Raw genomic sequence first — 7585 nt, forward strand, 5'->3', positions numbered from 1 at the left:
TGTAATCAGGCTTCTATTATACATGCATTTTCTTCTTTTCTTTTTCAAAACTTTTTGATTTAATCAGATGTACAAAATAACTTAATGTGCCACAGGTTTTTATGTTTAAATTAATTTTCTGTTTACAAGTAATCTGAGAAGTGCTGCTTGGAAACCGTTTAGAAAATTGCAGGAAAACAAAAAGTCAGCTTATCAAATCAAACAAATCATCTGTCTGTTGCAGCTCAACTTTAAGTACTCGTATCATAGTACAGCAACATTTTAAGTGCCGAAGAGGGAAAACAAGCTCTGAAAGTGCATAACCAATGTAGCTAGCTAGGTGCATGGAATTTCAATAGATGATTATTAAAGTGCTTAAAAGTTGCCTGTAGTCACTTTCAAACAATACTTGGCAGCAACTGGATAAATCAATCATAGTATTTGGTATTGATTTTAACTTACCTGTACACTCTCTTGGTCATTGCATTAAAAGTCAGGAATTAAAACTATGGGAGGGATTTGAATTCTGGGATCATATTCCTATCCAACCCTAACTAGTCCTATTGCTTCTAACTGGGAACATTTTAATAGTATGAAGGTTTAAAAAAAATTATTTGAAACGAGGTGAGAATCTTTTTTGACAGATTTTTGTGGACAAACCAGCTACGACTTTATAACTGACTGGCTCAAACTGAAAGTGACACAGCTTGAAGCCTGGCAAGGTGGATTTTTTCATGATCACAATCATGAAAATACTGTTTCACAAGAATCCAGAGGCCTTGTGAGTGTTTGATAATTATCAAACACTTGTATATAAATGTACCTCCATGAAGGTTATAATGGTCTGTGTTCTAGAGGAAAACCGTATTAGTCTTCAGTGGTGTTGATGTGTTGTATGGAGGGTTGCTTTTGTTTTTTCCTGCGCTGACATCCTAGTATTTACAGCTTTGCCTATTTCTTAAATGACACTAACCATTTTATTGAAGAGTTTTATATCGTCTTCTTTAGAGTCCCAAGCCAGCCTTTAAACAACCCTCCAGTGGCTCAGTGGCATCTGTACAACAAAATGAGACAAAGTAGACTGTGGATCCTTGTTCCCCCTAGTCTCTCATAAACACCTTCCTGTCACTGAGTTTCCAGATGGCCACGCTTCTTTGTATCTCACAGTTCATAGCGCTAAACTTCCTAGTGCAGACATTTGCATCGGGTCACTGCTCACTCCGACACACTAGAGGAAGAAAAGCACTATTCCTACCAGCATGCTTCCCTGGAAATGCCTTCATGGCACATGGTTGTTTTTTGTTATTTTTAATTTTGGCTTGTTGCAACCATGTGCATTCCTTAAGGGTATTGTTACACATATGGGGTTGGTGATCAAGAGGTATAGCTTTTTGGACAAGTGACCTCCTTAACAGACTTGGTTTAGATTTCGTGGCTGGTGGCTGGCTGTTAGGAAACAGAGCAGTGAACTTTAAAAAATCTGTTCACAGGTCTACACCAGCTTTATTCTGTATTTAATTGCGTCGCAGAGCAATCACTCTCTGCCCTACAAATCCTTGGTAAAGCTGTGCTTTACAATAGAGCCATAATTGCAGGAGTTTAATTGCCTGCCAATGTTCTGCTCCCACTGCCTGCTTACATTGAAGAGCCCAATAATTAGAAACAGGGAGAAATTAGGTGGCAATTTTGTCTTGGCAATTATCATAATGCAAAAGAAGTGCCATTAGTATTGTTAGCCCCACAGTACATAATCCTTTGACACTGTCAAGTCCCTCTCTTAGCTGCTGGGTACAACAACTCTTGATTTCCCTGTAGCCTTTGCACTTCCTCAGTCACTACTTTAGTCATCAGCTATCCAGGCCAGGCAGTCAGTCTAGCAGACTGAACACATCCACGCCTGGAGTGCTGGGGGGATTAGAAGCTACGGCATTAGCAGTCTGTTTCCTTTAAAGGTATATAAATTGGATGTTAATCCTCTTCCACCATGTCAACCATAAAATTGTGTTTTATGTAACAGAAAAATTAACACAGTTGACATTTGTACCAAACTGACATTTCGTTTTGTTTCACTTGATTTTTTCACTTGAAGTTCTGCACCTGATAGTTTTAGCAAACGGGCAATAGCAAGGGAATATAAGACGTGAATAATAGCTCCTCTAAAATCAAAACTCAGATTATTTTTAAGATTTGCATAAGAACTATGATTTTATGTTTCTTTGAAATTTATTTGAACAACTGACTATAATATAGTAAAATAGAACACATTTCAAAATAAAGGTGGACTAATAACATTTAGTTATTAGTCCCCCCACCCCCCATGAATTTTCAAAAGTCATTTTGAAAACTTTACTTGATATTGTAAAACCAAAGCAGTAAAAAAAAAAAAAGAACTTACTCTAATGCAATTACTTTCTTTTCTTAATTGTGTGGCATGCACTAGAGTTTGATTAAGACATTGGCCCAAAGCCCCAAGTATGTTGTACTAAATGAAAGAGGGGTTTATTAGTGTCATGGAAAGGACAGTACACCTGCACAGATGAAGGAAGAATGGAGGTACTGATCTCTTTGCCAGCAATTATATATAATATATACATATACAAATATATATTATATTTTATAATATATATTATATATTATATACAAATGCAGCTTTGGAACACTCTTGTACTACTTCTACATGTCTGGTACTGAAAGAACTTCGTTCCAAAAGTTATTCCTTGTTTGTTGTCGTAATGATGGTGGTAGAGAGCATTATGTTTGTGTTTTCACACTCACTTCAAGTGATCTTTCCAACTAAAGAGCGAGTCAGTTGAATTATTGTTTATTTTATTTACTTTGCACATTTAATGAGTCGATTTCGTTACATCAAGGCTTATTTTTCCACATCATGAGTTTTATTTTTTCTACTATGGAAGTAACAAATTAAAATCATCCTCAAAATCATTCTTAAATTATATTTGCTTAATTGGACCCTTGTTGGTGTTGAATATATATTTGGTGTCACAAAGAAGCAAGCAGCAAAGCAAGGTGGAGAGGATCGGAAAGACGTGAGCCAAATCTACAGGGACTCTAGTAAAATAGTCCTTTAAATACCACTTGATGTGTCTTGGAGTCAGTGGAGGTATAAATAAATAAATAAATAAAAATAGTGTCTCATGATTTCTTTTAAAAATCATTACAGCTCTCTATAAACCGGATGGGGTAAAAAACACACAAGGAGCCTTTGGCTCATTGTCCACTTCCTGCTGTGACAAAACAAATTTCCCACGTGTGGGACTAATAAAGGTTATCTTATCTTATCGTATTTACAGTAACCACTATGTTTGTAATTGAGTAGGCAACACACTGAAACATGTAATAATTAGAATCAGTGTTCATAATGCAATAGCAGCAATAAAATGTGCCAGAGATGCAAAATTAGGGCTTTCAAAGCAAACTGTTTCCCTGTGACTGGATATATTTGGCTAGCTTCTCCTGTCTAGCAATAGCATCTGTGTACTAAGATGTACAGTCTTATTGAAACTTTTTTTTTTAAATCTATCCTTTCTCTAGGCCAGAAAATGATTTTCGGAAATCAAATAAAATAATGTCAAATATTGACAAAGTGAATAATTAAACATCATGTTTTGTTATATAAAAAATATGTGATAACAACAAAAACCTTCCATTAAATTTTGACATAAAAATTCAGCCTAAATTTGAACCCAACATTATATTTGTGTCGTTGGGTGTCTTCTGCGATAACTGTGTTGTATGAGGCAGTTTAGTAGCAGGGTGTTATCGCTGCGTGGAAAACAAGAGGTACTAATACACGCCTGAATAATGAAGAGAAAATTACTTTGGGAATCAGGAAGTCCTTCACCATTAATGTTGAACAACTCTCAGTGGCTCTCAAGCAATCAAGCAATGGGATTTACAAAAGATTTTAATTTGGATGCATTATCCAAACTCCTTACAGACCAAAAGGCAGGCAATTGCTTTGACAAAAGATATGCATTGATAAGTTTGAAGGTCAACAAGCTGCTGCGGTGGAGATATCAGCAGCTGGTCTGTACAACTCGCAGTCAGTTGCTGTAAAATGCAATACACACTTAACGTATATGCACACATTAGAGGGTGACCAGGTGGTTAAACACCACTAAAGAGTATACAATTAGCCTTCTTCAGTTCTCATCAAAGTTTACGATGAGTGAAATGCTGCTTTTTCATCACATATCTGAAACTCACATGAAGCACAGCTTACAATATCCAAATGCTGGAAAGGAGAGCAGCTAATGAGTCCCCATGTAGAGAATAAAAGGGGGATTAATGAACAACGCAGTTTGGTGTGAAGAGACTAGGCACCCCTCACCCAAACCCTTTACAGTGTATGCATATAGTAGGTGAGAATATTCCGAGGCTTTCACACGTTGCTTCAGTATTGAATGGTCTGTGCCTCGCTTGGAGGAGCATTCTGCTGATGGAATCAAAACCCCTTTCACAGATTCAAATGAGGTGCACTCAGCTGTGATTGGTATTGGAAAAGCATTTGTCGGAACAGAGGCTCACAGAAGGCTTCTTAAATACAAGGCAATCACAGTGTCTAACGCAGAGACGAGGCGAGAGGTGTGCCCGGACTGCAGAGTGGAAAACAGGACAAAGGATTATGATGGTAATAAGCAGTAAACCAAAACAAAGTCATCCCCTGATCCCTAATTCTCTCTCCCTCTCTCTCCCTGTCTGTCTATCTCCCTCACACCTAAATCCGCTAACATACTCTCTCCCTTCTTCTTTCCCTGCCTCGCACTCACCACATATTGACAAGGCCCATTTTTTTCACTGTGTCTGAGCTACAATTTAAAACTCATTTCTCATTATTTGCAGTGAATCCCTACACACACACAATTTCTAATCTGTCGAGGCCGTGATGGCTGTGCGCAGAAGCAGAGGCTCTTTTGCAGATGCCTGACTGTACACCTATACGCGATGTCAACTCTTGCACACCCGGCTGGCCTTATTTCATTACAGGCGTCAGCAAATCTGCATGCCGTCAACTGTGAACTTTTGTGCTAATGTCTTTTTTTGCCCTGCTTTAGCTGAGCTCGTGGTGTACACATTGACGGCATCTTTAAATCCCAGTGACAATGTGCAAGTGCAAATTAGAAACTATTTCTTGCTCGCAAGTTTTAAAAGATGTGACAGAGCAGTGATCTAGAATCTGAAAGCCTGGGACACAAAGGATAAAAAAGAGGTGGATGAGTTCGGGTAGCTGGGTTGGGAGAGGTTTTACAAACCTCTAATTTGGCCTTGTTAATGAAAGGTTGTCAGGGCTATACTGTATCCCAAAGTGGCTCCCCTCCTACTTTTCTTCATACCTTTGACGGACATTGGAAGGTTGTGTGTGTGTGTGTGTTTTGTGTGTACGTGCATGAAGACGAAACTGAGAGAGGCAGGGGATAGAAGGAGTCATTATTATGCCTGCAACAACAGGGGCTGGCAGCAGAGAAAAGAGAAGAAAAGAGAGGAGAAGATTGTGTTTGGAATTGTCCAAGTGTGGCAGTAGTGGTCCTCAGTCACTTTATCAGTGCCACAGCAGCACGTTTTCCTCCCATCTCTCTGCTCAGCGACTACTCTTCCACCCTCTTAGAGCAGGAAAAACACTCGCTCTCTCACCACGGATAGTGCAGCACAATAACCAACCTTTTCTTCCCCCACCTACCCTGCTCACGCTATCTCTTCACTCAACATCGCTCTTTGTCTAAATGCTTTTTTTTCTTTTTCCATTGCTCAGCCCCATCATATTTGTAGAAGTGCAGAGTACTGAAAAATTGCCACACTTCACTTCGTCTGCACATTCTATTTCTATCTGTTCACTTAACATCAGGGTTAGGGTGTAAATACCGCACCGTGTCTGGTTACTTGGAGGATTTCTTAGAAAGGGTTTAGGGATTTTACACACAATATAAAACTCTAGAATTTTATCTGGAAAACAGATTACGGTTTTGGGATGCTGCATTTGTCAAAAACTAAATTGTCTGACCAGCAGCGTTCTTCATCGTAACACGTCTTGATGCATGCTCAATCATCCAGGTAAGTAAATCTCCAAAAGTTGATTCTGTTCATCTGGACGCAGCATTTTCAGTGGGAGAAACGTTTCGTCACTCATCCAAGTGACTTCTTCAGTCTCAGCTGACTGCAGGTTTCCCCAGTCTTATAAACAGTACATTTGCATAAAGACTGAAACCAGCCCACTGAAGGAACTGGCCTGGGAGGTTTATCGTAACACGCTTTGCCTAAGAAGTTGTTGTTTTCTGTCAGTCTTTTCCTATCTGGACCTACTTGCCAACAAACGAGACAGCAACTGCAAACCAACTTCCTTCAGCACGGTGCCTTTTCTGTATTAGTTCTATATTTATTGAATTCATTTAGTTGTTAATGATCATTTAAGTCACCACTGGCATGTGCTAATGTTTTTGATAAATTCAGAAAACCTCAATATCAACACCAGCTTTGTAGGGCAAAGTCAGTAAAGAATGAAATCCTAGTTTCTAATGTGTAGAAAATATGCTTAGCTTATCCACAAAAGAACAGAAGTGTAATGCTTGGGAATGCACATCAGATTATTAGAAAAAAGAAAATTCTAAAGGGGCTCACTTTTGATTTCGCTCTTCAATTAAGTGGTTTACTGTTAGATCAAATGAACCTTATAATCATATCAACACTGCATGTCTTAGGCATCTTTTAATTCAGACACCTCATTGTCACTTCAAGTTTCTATGTTATAGCAGTGCTTGCATTATTATATATTGTGAGTAAATACTACTAACAGAAAAATATCAACATGCATATATAAATAAATGAATAAAGACCTCTGTATACACAGAATTTAAGAAGCTAAAGAGATTTTCAGTGCCAATCAGCATTCAACAGTTCAGTCATAAATTATTGAATTTGTAGTACTATTTTTTTAGTACTATTAAGACTAAATACTAAATATCAAACAATTTTAACCAAGAAGCAGCCTGGTGGAGTCCATAATCACTATGATGCACCAATCCCACACTTAAATAGGATTTTAGTCCTGTGATTCTTCATTGCTGTGAAATTCTTTTATAATATTACAGCCTTTGTGCTGGAATGAAACAGCAGAGCAATCTGCAGTTTTTGAGGGTTAAAGTTATACATCTTGCAGGGGATGCGAATGTAACGGTTCAAATATCTTGAATATTTGTGCTGACGTGTGGGTACGTGTAAGGTTTATAAGGTTGTGACTGTTTCCACAATCAAGTCTTCATTTTCCTGGGAGGTTTCATAACCCCAGGAAAATGAAGACTTGATTGAATGGTGTTGATGGTGTCATTATTCTATAGCCACTACACTGTGAAGTCAGCGTTTTCTTCATCATAAATTCAAGTGAGAAAAAAAATGCATGTTGGCAGAAACAAGTGAGAAATATTATTTTTAAAACTTGTATTTATGATTAAATTGCAGTTATTGGCATAATGATTATGTTTAGAGGCGTACTTTGCCTAGTCAAAGACCTATTTTGGCAAGATAAGAAACAAACAACCTGGTGGGAGGACAAAAAAAAGGAAGTGACAGGTTTTTTTCCCAACACGCCATAGAT

This window comes from Simochromis diagramma, unplaced genomic scaffold, assembly GCF_900408965.1.
Source record: "Simochromis diagramma unplaced genomic scaffold, fSimDia1.1 OVJJ01000603.1, whole genome shotgun sequence".
NCBI classification, from domain to species: domain Eukaryota; kingdom Metazoa; phylum Chordata; class Actinopteri; order Cichliformes; family Cichlidae; genus Simochromis; species Simochromis diagramma.